General features: G+C 37.6%; 1 long non-coding RNA gene across 1 annotated transcript in view; it reads right to left on the bottom strand.

Annotated features, from left to right (window-relative positions):
* Positions 1–207: 207 nt before the first annotated feature.
* LOC127226392 (uncharacterized) overlaps positions 208–25,191 on the bottom strand; it is a 40,057-nt gene continuing 15,073 nt past the window's right edge. Inside the window, exon 3 of the long non-coding RNA XR_007834877.1 lies at positions 208–327. This is a non-coding gene — a long non-coding RNA (uncharacterized LOC127226392). The remainder of the gene's footprint in view (positions 328–25,191) is intronic.

Here is a 25,191-nt window from a genome sequence, read left to right as displayed (position 1 = left end):
CAGACTCGCAGTGGTTTGTTCCTTAAAGAAAACCAAGTCTCCCTCAACCCCCACCCCTGCCAGAGGCCCCCAGCTGTGAAGAGGTATGTGTGAAATGATGTTTCATAATTTCCAGCCTAGTACATTCAAAAATGCATTTATTCCTTAAAAATAAATTGGCATTTAATTAAAAAAAAAAAACTATGGTTTGCAAAGAAGTTAAGTGTTTTTCACAATAGCAGGCCGCTTTTCTACGGCAGCAAGAGTACAATCTTACCTACTCAAGGAAGTTTGAAGTAGTGATGTCCGTGTGTTCTCAAAGGACTGATGGGATATGCTGGCTTCTTTCTGTTAAAAACGATGCAGAGAAAACTTATGAATTAATTTCTGACTCTCGCATGCCAATCATACCATCGTAAAACAACTCAGAACTTTCGCTTTTGAATTTCGGTAAGTATGAGACTACAAGATAGATGGATTTCCTAAGGTCTAGTCCTCATTTGCTTAGCGTTTGTGACCTGCTGGGTACGGGCTCAGCCACTTGACACAGAGCAGTGAGTATATAAACTGCTGAATGCTTTACCTACCTTTTTGGCATCTTAAATGATTCTTAAGGATAGCATCCAAGGAAGAGGAAATTTTTAAATTATTCTCAGCTAATAAATAGCAGAAGATTGTATAATCTTCCCAAATAATATATTCATAATTGTTAATTATATCCAGCAAGCTTTAAAAAAAGACTGGGCCTCTAGCCCAGTCTGCATTGATTTTATGGAGAGGGATTTTTAGCAAAAATTAAATCTTCTCCATAGAGTACTAAATTCTCTTTGACATTACAAAACCTAAAAGTCACTCTGGATTAACAATTCTGCTGAAAAATGCCACTGAGAGTCACATGGAATAGTCCCATTGAAGTGGTTCCTGGAAATAAACAGAGTTGCTAGAAGGCACCAGGCTTGTTTTCTACCTTACTAGCTGTCCAGGTGCAGCCACCCTCATCTGTGGCAAGACTACAAAAAACTACAGTGTCTAAACCCCCTGTCAAATCCAGCTCTTACACAGTTTCTAAAGCCATGTATTTATGCATTTCCCCCAGGACTGACATGAGCTCATCCCAATAGACACACCCTATTTTCAAGAACAATGATATGCTACCGTAAAGAGAGAGAGAGACAAAGAGAGGGAGAGGGAGAGAGCTAAATGAAAAGCCTCTACAGGTCGTTAGAATCCATAGGGAAATTCAAACAGAAGATATGGATCAACTGGTTTTTTTGATGCTAGATATCAAAGATAGATCCTTAGGCATGCCAGACAAATGCTCTGCCACTGACATATATACCTAGCCTATTATGTTAAAGGTCACAGTAAGAGAAAGTATGGTGAATAATTAACATCTAAATAACCATAAAGTTCCACAACCCAAAAGACACATGGTAGATTTTCCCATTCCTTGTAATAATTCAATAATTATTTTAGCAAGACTGATTGTTGAAATCTTGCACATAGCTCTTTGTTCCTTTTGAAACATATCTGGATTGACTAAGAGGACAAAAAGCTGTGTTCAAATATCTTAGCAAATATTTTTGCACATCTATCTACTTTCTATCTTTTTACTATCTATCATCTACCTATTATCTATCAACTATTATCTATCAACTGTTATCTAATCTATCAACTATCTACCTATCTATCATGTATCTACTATCTATCAACTATTATCTAATCTATTGTCAATTATTTATCTACCAATCTACTATCATCTCTATCTATTTATCAACTATAATTTACCTATCATCCATTAAATATTATCTATCTATCTTTCTATCTATCTTTCATCAATTTATGATAGAATCCCTGGAATGAGATATTCATGCATAGTAGTATGTGTAACAATAACAATTTTAAGATCGCTTACAAATTGATTCATAAGTAAATGAAAATTTCTAGTTGGTTTAACTTTTGTTTGTTTTGTTTTGGTTAGTTTTTTTTTTCCCCCAGACATTCTCTACATAGCCCTGACTGCCTGACTTTCCTATAACTCACTATGTGGGAGCTGGCCTCAAATAAGAAGTGCCTACCTCTGCCTCCAGAGTGCTGGGGTTAAAGGAGTACACCACCATTCCCAGCTTCTACGTTGGTTTCAGAACAAAAATAAATTGGTAGAGCAAACCTCAGGACCCTGTTCAGATAAAAGGGTACCCTAGTATTTAGCAAATGAGTGTTAAACAAAATACCACCCTTTTATCTTTACATTCAATGTTTCTCTTTAATGTCTGAAAATGCTATTTCTTGTACATTGCCTTTACCTTTCAATAAGAACACATTCACATGTGTGTTAGAGTATATATCATGTTCGTGTGTTTCAGTGTGTGTAAGATGTATAGGTTTTTCCGCCCGCCACCGCTGGTCTTGTCCTGCCACCGCGCCAGCCCCAAATAATACACAGAGACTCTGTATTTGATACAATACTGTTGGCCCGGTTACTTGTTTCTTATCAGCTAGCTCTGCCTTTAATTATTAACCCATTTCTGCTGATCTATGTATTTTCACATGGCCTTCTCTTACCAGGGAGGTGGCTGGCGTCCAGCTCTCTCCAGACTCTCCATCTTGAGTCCGCCTTACTACTTCCTATTTCCTCCTTGTCTCCTAGTCCCTCCTATCTTCCTTTCCTATTGGCCAACAGTGCTTTATTATTAACCAGTATGAGAACCATATATTCATAATGGCATCTCCCATCAAGTGTGTGTGCCTGCCTGTCTTTTACCCTTATAACAAGGAGATAAAAAGAAACCCCTAGAACATCCAATTACAGTTCCTGGAACAGCTGCATCCTCTTGCTGTCTCTTTTCCTAAGAAGAGTATTGCTGGTACCTAGCCATTTCCATTATTTGCAGGTGGACAAGGGCTGCTTTCATGCTGCAATGCCAGAGCTAAGTAGGTGCGAGGAAAACAAAGCTCAAACTGTTTACCATTTGGGTACTTGTGTTGTTGCAACAGCAAACAGAAAACAGCACATTCACAATATTAGCATTGGCAAAGGCTGTCCTTGTAGTCCTTCCAAAACTGAACTCAGCAGTTACATATGAAAGTAAAATTTCAATTCTCAATATATAAAAGGTCAACTTATCCCAAAAGAAATGGGGAATTATTGACCAAAGCCTGAAGGGATCATTAGGAAACTCTGTGTCCCCACTTATAAAAATAATAGTCTGTATCTATAATTTGTACTTGTGTTGGTATTTTATTATACAAAAGAAAATGACTGCTATTTTTTTTTAACACTTCATTTTTTTTTTTTTTGTGAGATATAAGTGCCACTGGGACTTATTTTTTAAAAAGCAACTTACAGACTGTTCCACAAGAGACATCATGTCGAATGGCCAATTTTCAGTTAGTCTCCAACAGATATGTGTCAGCTTTTATTCCATAGCCAAAGGATAAAATTAACACAGTTTTTGCCATGGATATTTGTCAGTTTCAACATCAGATAGATCTCTTAGGGTGGAATGTAAACCAGTATTAGTAGACATTTATCGACTCTTATTTGCACTGCTGTGTTCTGAACACTACATACAAATGAATTGATTTATTCTTCACTATCTCCCTCTGACTATTACATCCCCATTTTATAGATGAGAAAACAAGATAGCTCTAAAGTGTTCATTCCAGGAAGGTACCCAAAAGGTGACTAAACTCTTTTTTTAAAAAACAAAACAAAACAAACAAACAAACAAACAAAAAAAAAAACAAAAAAAAACTGTGAACCAGCTCTTAACAGATACAGGGGAGTGGTTTTAGGTCTCCATTTCTGGTGAAGTACAATCTCAAGCACAAAGGCTTGTGGCTCTTCCATGAAGTGCGATTTCACCCATGGTAGCTTTCAACTTACTACTAGAAATACTATGCACATTTATTGTTCAGGATATTCAGTTTCTTGGACAAACTGAAATCTACTGTGATATAGCTCTGACTCTCGTTAGATCTGTTATTTCTATTGGATTTGCTCCTGCCAATTTCCCTGTCATAGCCATGACAGCTGGACATGGATGCTGTTGAGAATGAAGGCTGATAAGCCCTGACAAAGTGAACTGGTAAACAGTTACATTTAAGAGCTAGTATGCACAAGGTAGAGAAGAGGGCACATGCTTTACTTGGCCTCAAATGGTAAAGCACATACAACATTTAAGAAGGAAGCCAAGATAAGTAAACACCTGTCCTGCATTAATCTAAATGAGTTTCCAGATCTGTCATTCATGTCTACAGGGAGCATGTGTGTACACATGTATCTGCTCATGTGTTTCCAAGAGCATGGTGGCTCTTGTGTCCAAATGTCTTTTTGCATTGCTCTAGAGTGCTCACTGATTCAGCAACACACACTAACAGGAAAGCCCCAAGGATCCTCTTGTATTTACACTGAATGATAAATGCCCCCCCCCCCCCAGTTTGCGGAGTACTATTTGTGGAGGTTATTGAAACTTTGGGAAGTGAAGTCTTGCTGGAGAAAGTCTCTGGGGTAGGCAATGAGCATTTACAGTCTATAGTCTTAACACTGCTTCTCATTTCTTTCTGGTCTCTTCCCCCCTTCTTTTCCCCCTCTCTCCCTCCTTCTCTCCCCCCTCTCTTTGTCCCCCTCCCCTTCCTGTGTGTGGCTGAAAATGTGATCATTTAGGTTCAGGCCCCTGATACTATGCCTTCTTCATCTGTTGCTATACCTTTCCTGCCATAATGGATTCAATTATTCCATAGCGCAAAACAAACCTTTATTCTTGTTTTGTTTTGGTTTATATTTTTTATTATATTTAAAACAATCTTCTGTTACATATAAATCCCAGTTCCCTCTCCTTCCCTTCCTCTCATTCTCCTGACCATTTCCCCACCACATCCTCATCTACTCCTCAGAGAGGGTGAGGCCTTCCATGGGGAATCATCAAAGTCTGTCACATCATTTGGGGCAAGACCAATGCCCCAGTCCCCACCCCGTATCTATCTAGGCTGAGCAAGGTATTCCTCCATAGGGAATGGGCTCCAAAAAGCCAGTTCATGCACTAGGGATAAAAACTGGTTACACTACCAGCAACCCCATAAACTGCCTAAGTCCCCCAACTGACACCCACGTTCAGGTGGCCTGGTTCATTCTTACGCTGGTTCCTCAGCTGTCAGTGTGGAGTCTGTGAGCTCCCACTTGCTCAGGTCAGCTGTTTCTGTGGGTTTCCCCAGCATGGTCTTGACTCCTTTCTACAACTTGACTACAGGAGTTCAGCACAGTACTTAGCTATGGATCTTTGCAGCTGCTTCCATCAGTTATTGGATGAAGGCTCTATGATGGCAATTAAGGTCATTATCAATCTGATTACAGGAGAAGGGCAGTTAAAGTACTCTGGTTATCCTTTGCTTTACATCTAATATTTACTTATTAGTGAGTACATAACTTGTTTGTCTTTCTGAGTCTGGGTTACCTCACTCAGGATGGTTTTTTCTAGTTCCATCCATTTAGCTGCATATTTTAAGATGCCATTATTTTTTTTTCATTGAGTAGTACTCACCTGTGTAAATATACCACATTTTATTTCGCCCTTCTTCAGTCGAGGAACATCTAGGTTGCTTCCAGGTTCTGACTATTACAAATAATGCTGCTATGAACATAGGTGAACAAATGACCTTGTAGTATGAGTGTTCATGTATCCTCTGGGTGTATGCCAAACAGTGGTATTTCTGAGTCTTAAGATAGTCTGACTCCCAGTTTTCTGAGAAACCACCATACTGATTTCCAAAGTGGCTGTACAAGTTGGCACTCCCACCAGCGATGGAGGATTGCTCTCCTTTCTCTATAGCCTCTCCAGCATAAGCTTTCATTAGTGTTTTTGATTTTAGCCATTCTGACAGGTATAAGATGGTTTCTCATAGTTTTTTTTTTTTTTTTTACTTACATTTCCCTGATAGCTAAGGATGCCTAGTGCCTTTCAGCTGTTTGAAATTCCTCTGTTGAGAAATTTATGTTTAGACCTGTATCCCATTTTTTAATTGGATTATTTGGTATTTTGGTATCTAGTTTGAGTCCTTTTTTTTTTTTGATCAGTCATCTGTCAGATGTGGGGCTAGGTGAAGATCTTTTTCCATTCTGCAGGCTGCCATTTTGTTTGTTGAACCTCTTTTTTAAGTTGCCTTTTTCATCATATCAGAAAGAAAGTGACTATTACACCTGGATTCTTACATGGGTGCTTGGGCTTGAACTCCGTTCCACAAACTTTTGGGATAAACACTGCCCAGCACAGCCACTTCTTCAGTTCTCTGATCTAACTGAGTAGGCTTTGAGTGTGTGCTCTGTATAACAATGAAGCTAGAATGAGAAATTAGAATATCATGGAAAAGTAATGCCCAGGTGAGATTTTTCTGAAAGATGTGTCTCACAATTAAATCTTCCCTATTAAACTAGTTTGTTCCCCTCATTTACCTTTGAAACACATTTCCCTATAAGTATAGTTTAGTTATTTAATTTTCTCTTTTGATACACTTTCTCAGACGAGCAAAGCAAGGATGGATGGTTGAAATTGCTGGAGAATTTAGTGTGGTCACTGAAAACTTCCTGTAATGTTGTAATGGCAGCAGGCCATTTTGCCAGCTAGGAAATGAACAACAGCACTGTTTCCCACCCATTTATCAATCACAATTCATGTAACTCAATGCATTTATCAAAAATCTAAAGACTTTTAACCACCAAGAACTGGACTGGTAATGAACTAGGGGGAAAACTCTCGTATTTGTGAGTAGTTTTTAAATAGAGAAGCAGCTGCCGACATTGGCATGTAGTTTGACAGGCTATTAAACTATTTCTACTTCACAATACACTTAGAGTCACTTATTATCTACATATTTGTAAGCATAAGAAAGTATGCTGAACCAAAGTCATCAATGGTTGAGAAAATCTTTCCTCTTACTGTGAAAGTTGTTTTTCAAAAATTATGTTTATTTCAAGTGTAATATATGTCAAATATACACCTGAAAAAAAAGTAAGAACTGTTATCCAAATGCTTATTCACTGGTCTTCATCTGAGCAGAGAATAAGGACATAGTGGCTAATAAGCACTGTGCCATTTTATTCTCAAGCCTGATACTCCAGGCTACGGCTAAAAGCTGGGTTAAGCTGCCTTAGGAGATGTGACTTATGTTTGTCCAAAGTATCTTGACATAATATTATACAAGGTAAAGTATCAAGGATTGGATTAGTGGGAAAAGCTTATCTTGACTCTCTGAGGGTTAATAGAATTAAGATTTATATTCAGTTCACACAAATCCTGATGGATAGAGGTATTCCAGTCACTTCCTTTTTATGCATCGATCAAGATCTCGGCCTACAGGAATTTGAAAGCACACAGAAAGGAAAGAAGGTGTTTGAGGGAGTGGGGCACAGGCTCTACAGTGCTTCAGTGAGGAAAAGATAGACATGTCACAGCATCTCACTTTGGTGGGTTGGATGTGGTATATGCAAGCAATTGAAGGCACATGGTTATTGTTTGAATAGTAGATATCTCAGTTCCCAGGGAAAATGAAGCATGATGATGATGATCCAGTGCTTACTTCCAGAGCCCTCTAATCTTGTAAGCAGTTGATATGCAATGATAACACTCCACAAACTTAAAACTTATAATATTCCCTATATTGTTAATATATTCAGACTCAGACTGTGGGTGTATGTGAATTTTCCTGTGTTATAAACCACTTTGAGCAGAAATGGGGCGCACATGTTAGTATTTTGCTTATTTATATACTTCATTGCAATTTTCTGCCTAGCATTAAGACTGTATCTGAGGAAATGTAATACTTCATTACTTGAAGGAAAGCCATCTGTTCATTTGTTTCTAATTTTCATATGGTTATCAGACATTTTATTTTATTACTTTTAAAGATAAATTATGTTTCTTATATATATCAAATAACTCAAATAACTGTAATATATAAGTGGCTAAATGAAGCATCTACTCAGGGTTATTTTTGGCATATAATACATTATTGTTAACTGAACTTACCATGTTGGCCAATAAATCCTTAAATTTTTCTCTCCTATCTAACTAAAAGTTTGTGGTCATTTTATCAATGTCTCAATATTTTCCCTGCCATCACCCCAGTCCCTTGTAACCACAACTCTCTCTATATTTCCATGAGATCAACAGTGTTAGGTTATATATGAGTAAGTATCCATCTGGCTTATTTCCTTTAATATTCCTCAGGTTTATCCATGTTGCCATAAAGAACGGGATCTCACTTTTTATATACCTAGAGAGAATTCCATTGTGTATGTATATTTTAGTTTCTTTATTCATCATCTGATGGACATCAGTGGATTCTATATGTTGAATGTTGTATAGAGTACTGCAATAGGCATGTCAGTGAGACTCTTCAGTAGACTGCTTTCATCTCCTTTGGTTATACACTTGTAGCATTAGAGTTGGATCATAGGATACTTCTATTTTGAGGCTCCTCTACACTGTTTCAATAATATCTGCACTAGTTTAGATACCTACCAACAGTGCTGAAGAATTCTCCTTTTTCCCCTCATCCTCAATAATACTTGTCACCTTTATCCGTTTGATAATAGACAATACCCTAACTTTTTAAAGCACACAGTTAATTAGTGAAAATAGACAACATCTTGTGGTATAAGAGAAATTGGGATAGGCTTAAAGAAGTGCATTGGGTTCACATATAGCCACAAGACTTACCAGGTCAGGTTCCTATCTGATGATTTTCCTCTCATAATTGTATCTCCTCCTTAAAATGGATGCAATCTAGGTCTTCAGGCTGAGCTTCAGAGGTTTCTGTACATAATCACATCTGGCCTTTTCAATTGTTGCAAGTATCTACTGTCAATCCCATGGCATCTCAGACCAGTCTTTCATATATCTAATTGCTCCTTCCATCTTCACACCGGTGTCTTCTTCAGGAAAGTCTCTCTTCCTCCTCATTTTCACTTCAGTGTTTTTTCCTATCTCCACTACTCCTTTTCTCGCCCCCTTCTCTTTCTCCCCTTTCCTTTTCACTAGGTTTTCCAACTTTTTCCACCAAAGTTCATTTCTCTAAGGATATCCTCCAATAATCTCCACGATAAACAGATATCTATCTATTCATTACTGTTTGGTTATGCAAACTCCTGTTATACTTTTAAATTTTTTATTTGCACTAGCTGTTGTATAGGGATATCCTCCAAACCAAAGCATTCCATCCTTCAGTGAAATGCCCTAAGACTCGGGATGTTCTAAAAGGAGGCCCATCAAGACTCATGAAGTAGGGCTGGAGAGATACTTCAGTAGTTAAGAGTGAATACTGTTCTTGAGTGCGACTTGAGTTCATTTTCCAACACCCAAGTAGGGTGACTAACAACCACCTACAACTGTAGCTCCATGATGTTGGATACCATTTTCTGACCTTCATAAATACTTCCCACACATATGATGCCCTCTCCCCAACACACCTATGTACATCATAAACAACCAACCAAGGAAATAACATGAAACTTAAAAGATTTACAAAGTCCCCCTCACCCAGGGTGATATAAGTAGTAAAGACCGCTAATGAGAATATATACCCTTTGCCCTGTTCAGTTTCCTGCAAGTCATGCAGAGAAGTTCAGGGTTTCAGCTTCTTCATGGGTCATCATCCATTACCCATGGAGGGATGGACTGTTGGGGATGAAGTTGTCTTAGAGGTGGCTATACTCCTGTAAGTAACTGTTACCCATACTTCTCTAAAAAAAAACCTAACATACTTGTTGGTTCTCTGTCTGGGGTGAGTACATGTTTGCTCATGCCTCTCCAGGAATAGCATCTGTTGTACAATATGTTTCATTGCTAATCAAAGTTTCTTGAACTTGAAAAATGCCTCTGCCCCATATGTGTTTTTTTCCATTTAATTTCATTCTTAGAGACCACTAGTATCTGAAATGAATGCATTATTTTTCATAGTAATTGAATTAAAATGAATACATATGGCCACATGGGCACACAATGCACTTCAAATAATGCCAACATTTTGTCTTTGATAATGCATTACTTTATATCTTGGACTCAATCACATCTCCAGGTCAGTGTTCTTATATTGAAATCCTAACCTCTAATGTGAACTGGAAATGCAGTCTTTGGGGGAAGGCAAATGAAGCTATCTTCAGTAATAAAGTGAGTTTTCATCCAGATGAGGACCATGATACCACAGCTTATTCTTTCCACACATGAGAACACAGAAACATATACTATTATATTGACTAAACTTTAGGGGGTCTCTCTGAATGCCATTCGAACCAGTCCTTGATGTCAGCTCTGTCCTTATAAACCCAGTATAAGTCACTTTAGAGACAATTCCTCACTCTTGGATATCTGACTGTCACCCATGCTGCATCAAGCTCCTCATGTCACACACTTGATGTTTGTTTAATCCAATTAAGAATATTTAACAAGAATCTCTTACTCTTGGTGTATCCCTGAAGTGACTTTAGATTCTCTTTTATATTGTTGCCTGTAAAACTATAGTTGTTTTTGTCCATTGAGATTATTATATAGTTACATCATTTTGTTCTTCCCTTTCATCTCTCCAAAACTTTTCATACAATCCTCCTTACTCTCTTTCAAATTTATTGCCTCTTTTTACAGTAATTATTACATGGACACATGTACATGTATGTATATACATAGTGCCAAGTACCATCTTTGATTAGTTTGTATCATGTTACTTGTATGTATGCTTTCAGGGATGAATATTTGATATCGGATAACCAATTGGTGTGATCGTCCCTGGGAAAGACTAATAGAGACCACTCTAATCTGTGAAATAAATGCATTAGTTTTTATGGTAATTGAATTGAAAATGAATACATATGCAGGATCAAAATATTAAGCCATGAGCACACAGTGCATTTTCAATAATGCTGCCATTTCATCAATTTGTCCCGGATGGTGCATTGCTCATGCTCTCAGATTTCCTCAGTGGCTGGTTGTTTTGTGTAGGTTTGAGGCCTCAGTCTTTGCCTCATTTACTTTAGCATGTTTATTGGTGTTGTCTTTGTACTGATCATGGTTAGGCAGTCATGTGTTGCAGAGACTTTATGAGTGGAACATTTGACATTACAAGATGACACAATTTCACAGCAAAGCCCCCAATCCTCTGGCTCTTATAATCTTTCTGTCTGCTCTTCCACAATGTTCCCTGCATCATAGATGCTGGAGTCGTGTGTAGACGTATCCACTGTTACTAGGTACTCCACCTTTGCATTTTGATTGGCTGTGGTTTTCTATAACTAACTTTGCATTTGTAAAAGGAAGAGGGTTCTAATTGCAGAGACAAAGGGAGATAGATACATAAGAAGGACATAGGAGGGTAAAATAATAAAAATGTCTGAAAAAGTCATAAGCAATCATATTATTCTCTATCTGTCTAAAAAATGTAAATCTGTATATAAATACATGTAGTTTAAAAGAAAATTACCATTTGGGTTGACAACAATTTCTTCAAGAGCCACAGACCATCTAACAAAATCCTCCAGCACCGGGCAAGAGAAGCCCTGTTTTGAGTTGTTGGTCAGGATTGTTCAAGAGACTTTCAACACATTAAAAGGTATTGCTAAATGCCCTTGGTTGACTCCAGAGGTAGAAGATAAGTCCCTATTGTTGATGATACCATGCCCTTCAGCTGTGGGGCCCAGAGGCCCCTGAGCTAGAACAGATCTAAATCCCTTCTCCCTGAGCACTAGGTTTCTAGGTACCAGTCACGCCATGCAAGCTTCCTAGAGTGCAAAGCAACCAACAGTTCTAAGCAGCTATAGTACCTACAAACAACAATAAATCAAGGATGCACTTGGCAGTAAACAAAAGGTCCCTAATTGGTTTTAAGGCCCACCCCACAAGAGGAAAATCAGCCTGGTTCCAGAAACCTAGCAACTACACAGGCAGTAAAGTCACAGATCTTGGAGAACTTACAACTACCACCTTTGTCTTCATACTGACTTCTTTTGATGAGAACAGGAGGTAAGAATTGGTTATGTAGTTTAGGACAAGGTACTCCAAGAGTTTCTCTTTTCCTTGACTGAAAGTTGCATGTATCATTGACTCTTTTCTGTAGCTTCACCTTGCCATTGTCAAAAACAAAACAAAACAAAAACAAAACAAAACAAAACAAAAAAAACTTCCGAAAGTATTTGAGCCAAAATGCCTTTGATTGTGCTCTGAACTGGGGCCCAGGATACCAGAAAGAAGTGCCCCTTCCCAATTTCTTTACCTATACACGAGCACCACTTACCTGGGAACTATACTTGAGTGCACGACTGAAACTGAGAGGCACCCGGACACCTTGTGAATGGGAACTGGACAGAGCAGTTCACCAGTTTAGTGAAGCCTTACTAAGTTCAAGGCAATGGCCTCCGATGATACCATTCCCAGAGAACCGATCTCTGCTATATGAGAACTCTGCCTTTTGTCTTGCTTGAAAGTTCTATTATAAAATATTTATTTCTAAAACTCACCCTTTATAGCTCATGAATTTTATTCTTGGCATTAGCAAGACAGATATCTGAAAAATACTAGCTCTGGGGAAGTTTTGTGTGATCATAATCATCTTTCATACAAACTCTTGAGTTAAGTTCACCAAGAGTCATGAAAGGACCCATCACTCTTAGTGATACAGTGGACCAAGCTTCAGTTCTCTGGGAACAGGGCCCAAAATTCATGGTGTCTTCAGCAATAGGTACATACCTTCCACCTCTAGGGGGCGACCAAAGGCAACACCAATAGTCTATAATATTTTGGGAATTTCTTTGACAACCCTACAAATAACACACAAGATAGCTTTTCATAACTGGTGTTGTGTATTTTGTTAGATAGTCTGTGGCCCGTAGGGACCACTGTCAATCCAGATGGGAAATTTTCATTAAACTATGTATGTATATTTCATAAAACAATTTATATATGTTGTAAGTATTTTAGATAGATACTTAGTATGATTCCTTGTGATTTTTTTTGTCTAGTTAACTCTAGACAAAGAACTATAGGCATCTAAGGAATACTGAGATTGAAAAAAGTCTTCCCCAGCGAAATGCACAGCAACTGGATACCACTAAGTGGACAGTTTTGAAAAAACATATATTCAAGTAACATTTTACAGGCTGAATAAGATGTATTTATATATTTATGATTATACATACATACATATAACAACAATTAAAGAAAAAAGCCATAAATTTGAAGAAGAGCAATGCAAGAATGTACAAGGGAGGGTTTGGTAGAAGGAAAGGGAAGGGGGAAATATATACCCCCTGAAAATCTCCAGTTCCTCTACAACAATCAGTGGGAAGGTAGATACTTAAATGTCAGGAAGAGATTCTCTACAAGAAACTAATCCCCGATCCTAAACTTCAGTCACCTATTCTGTGATATTCACTCATGAGAGCCTGGGAAGACTAATCCACTATAGTACATCATCACCTCACCATGAATGTAAATGATTTATTTATTTAATGTCTATCCCACTCTATTCCAGCTAATCTCTGCACCACAGAAAGGTAGATGATGATGTCTTTTGTATTTACTACACCCATGTAGTAGAAAATATTTGTTCAATAAATGTTCAAGAGATGAACAATTGAAGTCTGTACCTTAAAGTGTGCTTGGTGCTGGTTAATTTTGAGTAAATATACTCTTGTGTTATAAGCAACTGAATCTTCTTATACCAGGCTTATTTCACTGATTAATAAAGATCTAAGAATGGTAGTTTAATTTTCTTAATGTGTGTGAATTGAAATTAAATTCACTTTTTGAAATAAAGAGACTTCAAACTGTGTTGAAACTTCAGGTGATCATTGAGTGGCTGTGTGTACTAATTCAGAGCAGGCCTTCTAAATGTACAGATCTCCAATGTTGTAGTTATTAATGAGACTTCTCATGGAGCTATTGCAATGTTGAACAAATGCATGTGATCAGGGAATTATTTAGAGAATTGTTGAACATTGTGAAGTATCAGCATCAGTCTTCAAGTGCTGTATCATCACTGTTTAGCACTGCTCAGCTCCCTGATAAAGAGATAGGCATTACCTAGAGCAGAAATCCTCTGTTCACATTTGTCTGTGTTGCCTAAGTTTCAACCAAGCTCTAGCTCTGCTTAGCATCCCAATGCCTTCTTAGATTTTTAAGACACAAACTGTCTTTGAGAAAGGTTTTGCCAAAGAAAGGCATCATTTCATTTACGGATAGTCTGGAGTTCACCTGCTGGGAGCCATCTGCCAATCTGTAGTAGCACAAGGGATTTGAGAGAGCTGGCATTTGCCTAGACCAGAGAGAACATCAGACAATTTTGAGGTCAAAGTGAACAATCAAATTCCAGCTGTAGTATAGAGAAACCAGAATTCAGCTGGCCAGCTGCTCCATGCTCTTCTTTTACTGAGTACTACATCTTTGACTGCATAATCTTTAGAAAGGCATGCATTAAAAAAATGAAAGGAGGTGGAAGGGGGAGAGTATGCCTCACACCAAAGAGAAGATGTGCTATAATCAGTCATCCAAACGGAAAATTGAAATTCTGATAAATCCATTTTAGTTCTGGAGAACTCAAAGCTCTAAGAGCAGAGGGTACCAGCAAGTCACTGAAGTCTGGGGAGAAGTTTATGGTTTGGTGTTAGTTCAGGCTTTTTTTTTTCCGGGTCCTTATGCTGCATACTGTTCAAGAGGCAGTGTGAGATAACTTAATTAAAACAGTGGGAGTGAAGTTAGCATTTCCCTTCCTTATCTTCTTACCTTCCCAAGCTAATTTCTTAAGAGTGGCAGCCAACATTTGTATTACTCCAGAACTGGCCTGTGGCACTCATTAGAAAAAAAAGGAGGACCTCTTGAGAGAAAATATTACTTACTAAGACAATAAATCAACATGAAACCTAGTCATGCAAAACATCTGACTCCCAAGTGTTCTGGGAACTACATAACAACATTCCCATATATATTATACAATAATACTCAGAGCACCAATCTCAGACATGTCAAGATGCACAAGGGTGTATCAAGATTCCTCCCCCAAGAAGGTGGGGATATGGATGAAGGGTGGAGATTTGGCATATAGATGCTAAAAACAAACAAAGACTTTGCCTCTCCACAAATAGAAGGCAAAGTAGGAGGTAGATTGTCTGCTGGGGAGCTCTTTTAAAATGTTTTTCACTCTTTCATTATTCTGTTCCTAGCTCTACAGTTCCCCTCCTTTGTGCTCTTTTCACAAGAGTGTTCTATTATTATGCTTTGTTTAATTGGCTGCGATTTAAGTAAATAGATGTCACTGAGATGAAGGGCAATGGGAATACAGCAAGGGGGAGTATAGACATTAACACAGGAGGTACAGAGGCAAGGGGGCAGATAGGGACCACAGGGGGTACAGGCAACCCTGGCTACCCAGGCAGCTTGTGTTCACAAAAGGCTTTAATCTAAAGCTCCTAGTGGCCACTTAATGTCTATAATCAAGCCACATGTGTCTACAAAAATGTATGAAAATAAGATTAAAGTTTCACCTAAAAAGCAACAGCCAGTGAGCCAATGAGACTATAAAGATTCCAGCTGTGCTAATGAATGTTGTTTCCAAGGAGCACTGCTGGTGCTGATGACTCCTTGGTTGGGTATCCCAGGGACCACACCAACTTTGGTATTTGTAGGAATAGGAGTCTAAATCAGTAGTAGGTTTTAACCTTACACTCTTTGAATGATGTTTAGAGCCTTTTCTTAGCCAATGGTTAGGCAAACCCTTTTAAAATGCACTGTCTTTTAAAAACTGTGTCCCTGAATAGCTTACATAATAGTTTTGTAAAGCACCATTTTGAGTGTGAGTAGTTGATCTGTTCTCTACCACCCACACATGACATCTCCCATCTTATCTAGAGGCCTTGAAGGTCAGAAGCCTTCTTCACTCAGTGGGTGCCCCATGTAATTCATGACTTGCACCATTTCATCTTTAGCAAAGGATTCTTCCTCAAGGGAGAGTGTAGTACAATTTCTGAGGGTTATTTAAGTTTATTGATGGTTTTGTTTTTTTCCATTTCATGTATATTTTATATTTTTGATATATGTCTTAACTGAAAGTCATCCAGTTTAAAGAAAACCCATGAAGCTAAAGACAAGCAGAGGAGAGGTCAGAATTCATTTGTGACATCACTCTTGGCTCAGGCATTGGTTTTCCATATGGTGGCTGTATCTAGCTAGCATGAACTGAATGCTTGCCCTGCACTCTTAAAGTGGTCCTACAGTACTCTTCTTGGTTCTTTGAAGACCCATGGTAAGCACAGATGAGAGAAACAGAAGAACCCCAACCAAAGGAACAGTGTCATCCTCTTTTAGGAGGTTTATTCCCACTTGAATTAAGCTAATCTAGATAATCACAGGCATAGCCAGAGGCTGTTTCTTCCATGATCTTGCGATATTGAAAATCAATGTAAACCATCACACACACACACACACACACACACACACACACACACACACACACCATATACATACAGGCCTCTCTTCTCTCTTTCTCTCTCCTCCTTTTCCCCTCTCCCCCTACACTTACCCATGGTATAAGATAACATCTGTGTTTCACTCAAGTCTGCAATCCCAAGTGAGGGAACTCCTCAGCTCTATTTGGGACTCAGAGTTCACTAAATAGATATGAAGGGCCAGAGAATCACTAGATCCTAGTGTAACTTCAAAGTAAAAAACAAAATGTGGGCCACGGCTTTCTACTAATATTTTTATAGAAAAACATATGCAATATGACAGCTCACCCAAAGGATGGCTTTCCTTATCTCTCACATCTGTTATAAAATATGATTTCTCTTGAAACTTGTTCTTAAACCCAGGTTTAAGAAAATAGACATTTATCATTCATGTCTCATCATGCATGGGCCACTATAACATCATATAAACATTTCTAAAAATTTAGTTATCAACATAAATGAGTCTTCCACTTAATTTAATAAATCACTTGTAATAGCTGCCTGGTGAATAGCAGAGTGTATTTATCAACTGAAAATACAGGGAATGGTATTTGTGCAATTATGTGGCAGTTGGTAAACTCAGTCTCAATATATTCAGAAAAAATTTTCGGTTCTCAGTTTCATAGAGAAGTATGCTAATGAAAGTCATTTCTCTCCAGAAATTTGAATTAAAATTATTTTCCTCTCCAGAGAAATAATCAGTAAAGATATTTTAAAGTGTTTTTGTAACATGCTAACTTAAAAAAATCATTAAAGATTTTGATGTTAATGACTGAATTAAAATGTATGTTGAAATAACAGCTACAGCAATAACAACAAAATTTACACTTTGGTCTCTCTCAAATATTCAACTTAATCAAGGCACAAGAGAGAACATGAGGGATGAATAATATTAAAACACATTACCCACATGTATGCAAATGCCATAGTGAAACACACTGTGTAATAATTAATATAGGGTAATAAAAATGACTATTTTCATTATTAGCATCCAATAGACTCTTCCATGAAATGAAATTCAATTCATGAACATGCACACATCACAGAGCCACCTCTGTTTGGCAACCAGCATGTCAGGGCTCATATTTTCAAACACCTCAACTGACTTTTAGATCTATAGTCAAGTCAAACAGAATGTTTCTTCCTCTTGTGATGTGAGCTGTGGGGTTACCTTACATACTGTAATCTTTGCTTTTACTTCATACTTTCTCCTCAAAGTATAACATCTTGGAGCAATTTTCTCACATTCACATCATTCTTGCCAGTGATGTGTTACCTCTGGAAGCTTCTTTTAGAAGTGTCAGACAGCTATGCTTCACGAGAGACTGATGTTAGACTCGCTCATCTTAGAACTATTAGTTTGCTGGTGACCACGGGTTTCCGTTGTGTAATGTAGCTGTTACAGGCTCAGATAAAATTCCATCGCTTTTCTGGATACTGCATGCAGAGGGAACTAGCATAGCAGTTGGAATAGGTTGTATGGCAGAGTGTAGACAAATCTGTGCCTCCACCTAGACCCCCTATAGCAAGCTACACCATTTCATTGTCTCATTATTCCTGTACCAATAAATAGTGGATAACTTAAAAAGTCAGGGAAGGATTAGGTAAATTGTTTTGCACAAGGTTTGATTACCTTTCTACCTGTTTCCTATAATCTTACCTATCCAAACATTCAGTAATTATCACAATGAACTAGTACTATTACAGCACCCAATGAATTGGGTGAAGAAGGTTTTCCAACTACAAAGAGTTACACATTTACTATTGTTGCATAACACTTTCCAAGCACAAGGAGGGACCATAAGCACTTAGAATTATGGCTTAAAAAGTCAGTATTTTGAGTTCTAATTAAGAGATTAATTGTAGAAATGTGAATAAGCCAGGAATCTATGTCTCTCACAAGCATTCAGGATGATACTAAACATATGACCATGGAACACACTTTGAAAAATAACTGCTATATACCTTTTGATTATTTCTATTGGTATGATCTTGGTCATTCTGACTGCCACTCTATCTGCTTACAAAGAAGATGATTGTCCTTAAGACGATACTGAAGCAATAGTTGTTAGTTTAATGGGTTACTTTGTTTTTTTTTTTTTAATTCTATAGGTATAAAATACAACATTTTTTTAAAGTCCAAATACCTTTTCTTCCTAGTAACGTATGAATTTTTTTTCTTCTCTAAAAGTACTGTTTTTAATTTTTATGTTTGTGATGGATTTTGGCATAATTTAATGAAAGCTTTGAATTCATGTCCTTCCAGGCATGGCCTTTATTTATTTAAAAGCTTCATGGGTCCCATTCATTCACTGCCTGGGAGTAGTGCAACTCAAGTTAAAAGCTCTTGGGCTAAAGAATTAGATATTAACATTGCAATGAAGAAAAAAAATGTGCCTGTATTCATTAGATTCCACAGGTCTAAAACACAGCCATTGTATAATGGAAAATGTGACCTTTATAGATCTATTTATTACTTTTCAAGCATCTTTGATTGCTTATTCTGTGGGAGGGCTGGAAAGAGTAGTTCTTTTCAACACTGTGTTGGAAAATTATAATAAGCAGGGTTGTTATTATTATGTCAAAATAACAAAAGGTTCTAGTTTGGGTAACAAGGACTCTAGTCTTTAGTAAACACATAAAATAAAACTCTGTGTGTGTGTGTGTGTGTGTGTGTGTGTGTGTGTGTTAGAGTGTGCATCCCAGAGTATGTGTGTGGAGATCAGAGAACAATTTGTGAGAGCTGAGTTCTTGTCTTTCACCATATACATCCTAGGGATCAAATTAAGGTTGTCAAAATTGGTAGCAAGCACCTTGTTATGCTAAGCCTTCTCTCCAGTACCCCCAAAAGAACTTTAGATGTTGCAGATTCTACAACAAAGATGGATATAACTTCTATGAACTACCTAGCAAGTTCTACCTTTCATATTGAAGTCATCTAATCCCTGGTAGAAATATGTAAGGGTATATGCATTTTCATTTTACTTTTAGTGTCCTATGTTCTTAAATGTCCTTAAGAAAAAGACTAAAACACTGTCTCCTTGTAGACCTTGCTGCATATAACTTTGTTGGCTCTCATCATTCACTATTCCCCTCATACTCCTGATCTCCCTTTGGTGTTCTGCCATTCACCCTGATGGGCTCTGTTCCTATACCTAAGGGCTTTTGAATGTCATCCTTCTTGGTCTGGTATATTCTTTTCTACTTTCACTGCCTATTTAGTTATTACTTATCCATCAATTGTCCATCATGACTAGGTTGGTTTCTGAATTTCTCCTTTATCACCCTTATCATAGTTCAAAGTTTGTAGTTATTTGTGTGATTGTTCGATGAAGATAGTGACTATAATTATTTAACTAGATTACCAGGACTTGGTTCTCCATTTGGTATTTATGAATTTACAGAAGAATGGATAGAGGAGTACATGGATGAATGCATCATCACATGGCCTTACTCTAACATCTAAAACAAAAATCCCAACAACTGAATAAGTAAAACTTTAAACATAACTCTTTGAGCCTTAGTTTCACAAGCATAAAAATGGGCTTGCTAGACTAAGTAATCATGGGAATTTTTAGCAGTTTAAAAATTTTTAAATAAAATATTTAAAAAATGATTCACCAGCACAAATATTCAATGGATGAATGGATTAACAGGATTGCTATGCTCATTCAATGGATTAGTATTTAGTCTTTATAAAAAAAACAATCAAAGTACTACTAGCCACAACATGGATGAACCCTGAGGGCAATGAATATTTGTTTAGTGTTTGTGAAAATGTCTGAAATAAGAAAACAGTCCATAGAGACAATTTCTAAGCTAGCAGTAAGGCATAGACTGAGTGGCTATTAAGAGTTTGTGAATTTCTCCAGGGCCTCATGAAAATGTTCCAAAATCAGACAGGGGAGATAGCCACATCACTCTTAATATAGGGAAATGTCAATGTATGCTATAATTTAAAAATGAATTTTTATATGTGAATTAAATGTCCATACAGTTGGGGTTGGGGAGACGGTTCAGTGTTAAAAAGCACCGCCACATCTTCCAAGAGAACTCTGCTCTAATTCCCAGCACCCACATGGCAGTTCAAACCCGTGTGTGACTACAGTTTTATGGGGACATGATGCCTTCTTCTGACTCCACGGGCACTGTAGTCATGTGGTACACAGACATCCATTTATGTAAGAGCAAAGGAATAAATATGAAATAAATTTAAACCTTTTTAATAGTTGCTTCTAAAGAACAAAACAACATTCCAGTGGACAGTATTAATTTATGTTCTTAGTACTGGATTTTAAACTTAACTAAATAGATAATTATTTACTCTTGGGTGTTGAAGCTATTTAAAGGACATAAGGACATATAAGCCTGAACAATGGCTTTTTTGGATAATTTTTAAAATTTAAATTTGAAACAAGCTTGTTTTACATGTTAATCCCAGTTCCTACTCTCCCCTGTTCTCCCCTGTCCCCTCCAACAACCCCCATCACATCTTCATCTGCTCCCCAGGGAATGTGATGCCTTCAAAGTCTGTCATATCATAATGACACAGGATTCAGAACACTCATTTAGTTTTTCTTCATTGGTTACCGATAATCATAAACCGAATCACACCCTTTCCAGCTGGATCCTACTATAATTGCACAAATGCTACAACAGCCTCCCTAATTCCCGGAAGCTTATATAACCATGTCTGGAGTACCAATTAACTATAATACAAAGCACAGGGTGAAAGTACATAAGGAAAATAGCCTATACTATTTCTGAATCAAAGGGCAGATTTTGCTTGATATCAATTATTATGGAGAGTACAGTATTTAAGGTGCTTTGTAAAACTACATGCAATTTGCACAAGGGGGTATGAGCAGAGAAAAGATGAAACTGGGGAACAGCAGAAAGTTAATAGTATAAATGGAGAAAGTGAGGTAGAGAAATCTCTGAAAACTCATTCTGAATTGAAATGGATAACCACACAAAATATACGTGGGGCGAGAATCATGATGTATATATAGCACGAAAGTCTTAGGACAGATGGACCATAAGTGCTAAGATGAGGACAATCTGGTCAGGACAATAACAGAGATTTCAGATCATCATCATAGACTTTAATCAACACGTGATTTCAGGCAGCCAATAATTTTCTCTAACACAGTACTTGATAATTAATCTTGATATCGGATGTTTGATGATTATTTTCTCAGTATCTCAATGGGTCATAGATTTTAGGAATGAACCTTTGCTGTGGTGAAGACAGGTTAAAAATAGTGGCCAGCCATTCTAGTCTTAACAAGATTATACAGGTGAATTCTCAACAAAGCACTGTAAGCAACTACTAGAATGGAGATATGGTTTCCATTTTAACATCTACCCCCAGAATAACATGTTATAGGACTGGTGATTACCAGCCTGTAGTACCTCCCAGAGGTGAAGACCTTCATGAGATGGAGTTTAGTAGAAGGGATGTATGCCATTGTAGAAATGCCTTTGAGATGATACTGAGTGAGACCTTGGCTCCTGGACAGCCTTACTCCACGACAACAACATGCTGCATGTTGTACTTCAACACAGGTACCCTCAAACTGAGTTAACTGATATAGGCAGATATGGGCAGAAACATCTCTTACTGTAAGCCCAAACGTACCTCTTTTTTCTTTTAAAGTTTTTTTTTTTTTTTGTCTTGTCTCAGGTATTTGTTATAGTGGTGGAGAGTTGACTAACACAACTGAAAAAAAGAAACATCTATTGAAGTGCTAAGAAGAGAGAAAGGATTGACAGGTGAAAAATTGAAGCCACATATGCTAGGAGAGGGTGAATAAGAAAACGAATACGAAGACAGTAGCTAGGATTACAAATCCATAGTTTTAAGCAATCACCTTTTCACATAGTATGTTGAGAAGTGGGAATCAGAGAAAACTGATCTATTATAGGTTCATCCTTAAATTTCTCCTTTGTCTGTCTGTTTCTTTCTCTTCCCCCTGTCCCCCTGCCCCATGTGCTTTTTGAAAGAAATTAAGCCCAGGGCCTTGTACATGCATGTACTTTATCGGTGAGATATTTTTGAGACATGGTCTCACTATGCATCTCAGGCTGTCCTTTAATTCATGTTATAGCCTAGCTTTGCCTCAAACACACGATTACCCCATCTCTTCTTCCTTAGTGCTGCATTTATAAGTTTCATTGTTCCCAGTGGAACAGTTTTTCAAACATTATTTTTTTAATCACCTTGGTCTGTGCTCGATGGAACAGTTCGTTCTCTCTGTGTTTAATTATATATCTCAAGGCACTGTAAAAAAATTAAATATTCAGAACATTAAAACTTTTGAAAATGTTTTGAATGATAAATGATTATGTGGTTCCCCAACATATTTGAAAGTAGAATGTCACTTATATAGCACTATACTTTTGACATGTATATTGTGTGATGGAAATGCTTTGATGAGAAGACAAGGCTTGTGGTTATTATTTTGTACAACTGGTAGACACTACACTGTTCATTAAAATACATCAATCTCAAAGTATATTTAAATTTAATAAACACTCCTTTTAGAGATTAGTAGGAGTGCATCACACACACTATCAATTTATTGTGGAGGATCCTTAAAATACAAACATCAAGCCTTTCCCATAGGTCATTTGGGCAGCATTTGACATTTTGCTGTTATTGTTCCTTTAAATGACAACTTAATTATGCAGTTACTCAGTTCCACCAAGGAGAGGACATTCACAGATGCAAACTCAAATGACTCATAGACATGATCTCAACCATGAAATGTCATTATTATTATTTTTACATTCAAAAATGATGTCACCAAGCAAAGGAAGGGATTTGTACATTTTTTTCTAGTTCTTCCATGTGCCCACATTAAAAAGTATAGATGCTAACTAATTTCTTACTATATTTGAATTCACAGTAACAAGACTACAGTTTTAACTTCAATTTCTTTCCTTCCTTCCTGCCTCCCTCCCTCCTGTCTCCCCTTCTACAACCATATAACTGCTGCACAAACTAAATACAGTGGGAATTTCTCAACTAGGCTTAACAATCTTCATTGCCTGCTTATACAGTAACCACAAGTCTTTCAGCAGCACCAGGAATTTGTAGCATTTGTATGGAAAGGCCATTAGCCATGGAGTTTATTCCAGTTTGTAGAAGCATTCTGTTATGGGGGTTTGCCGACGCGAGTACTTTGTCTTTCCTGTCTATTTCTACAACATGCCTGGAAATCTATAATTATCAGTATTCTCTTTTATAGGGAGATAATTATTTGTTGTTTTAGCTTAAGTAATAAAAGAACATCACAGACAAGAGGCATGTGCAGTGTGTTAGGCCTGCCTATGTGCACAGGATGGAAAAATTCTAACTACTCTCCCCCAGACAGACTACCATTGTAAGTTACTCTATGGAAAATGGTGAAATCCTTTATACCTTCTATAATGATAGAAGCTCATCACAGGCAAAAGGATTTCTCTGCTATGAGTTATTATTATGTCATACCTGCTGGTATTCATATCAGATAGCAAGTGTATCACTAGAATAGATACCAGAAATATTTTATTCCTGCAATTTATGATTGTGTAGACAGTACAGTGAACTCCTATAACATTCTCATTAGTTAATTCAAGAGCCACACTACTAAGTCAGCTTAGCCAGAGTAATGCAGATTAACGTAAGGATTTATACAGGATTTTTGTTTCAAGGGTACTTGAATACTGTAGTCTTTTCTTGGAGCACTGAATATGATTCTTAAAACAGAACAAAACTGAAATAAATTTGGGGATGTGAAACCTGTTGCCACACACAAGTGGAGGTCAGAAGACAACCCAGGAGAGTTGTCTCTCTTCTATCATGCTAGTCCTGGGGCTCAAACTCAGTTAGTCAGGAATGGCAAGAAGCATCTTTACATGATGAGCCATCTTATCAGTCTCAGTATGATTTCTAAAAGTGTCTGATTCTCTGTTGATCCTTTCTGCAATCTATAGTTCTTTCATTGATACCTCTCCTTCCAGCTGGGTAGACTAAACACTGCTTTAGCTGCTTGCTAGTAAAGGGATCAAAGGAGGCAAAGCAAAACACCTACGAGACCACAAGACCTGCAGTTCTGCAAGGCAGAGCCCTTGTCTAATAGGCATTTATCAGGCCTTATCACCAAAACTACACAATCCTCTCTCCACCAGAAGAAGGGCATCTGTGGCTTTATCTTGGTATCCTAATCTCTTTCACTCTGCTTGCACATAAGGCTCTTAAATATCAGATGATTCTGAGACTACTATGAACAGTTGTGTATTTTCTTACAAACACAGAGAGTTTTAAGACTCTCATTATGTCATGATGACTCTATCAAACATAGCCAAAGCCATCTACTCTGTCATGTGCTTGAAAAAAAAAAAGAAGATACAGGTATGAAATGGGTTTTATTTGGAAATTAGAGACTGGGAAGAAACACCTGTTACTTGTTACAAGTTGCTTTGTGAGACTGGGAAGATGGTCCGGTGGTTTAGAGTATGTGTTGTTTGTAGAGCACCTGAGTTTGATTCCCAGCATCCATATGGAAGCTTGTGACTATATTAATTCCAGTTCCAGGAGAGCTAATGCAGTCTTCTTACCTCCACAGGCAGCAGGCACACACACACAGTACACATACATACATGCAGGTGAAACATTCACAAAAACATAAAGACATGAAAAGAGGGGCCTTAACCAGGCAATAAACTTTGAAAATGCTGGTTTC

The sequence above is a fragment of the Phodopus roborovskii genome, unplaced genomic scaffold, assembly GCF_943737965.1.
Source record: "Phodopus roborovskii unplaced genomic scaffold, PHOROB, whole genome shotgun sequence".
Lineage (NCBI taxonomy): Eukaryota > Metazoa > Chordata > Mammalia > Rodentia > Cricetidae > Phodopus > Phodopus roborovskii.
This window is presented reverse-complemented; position numbering and strand designations above follow the sequence as displayed.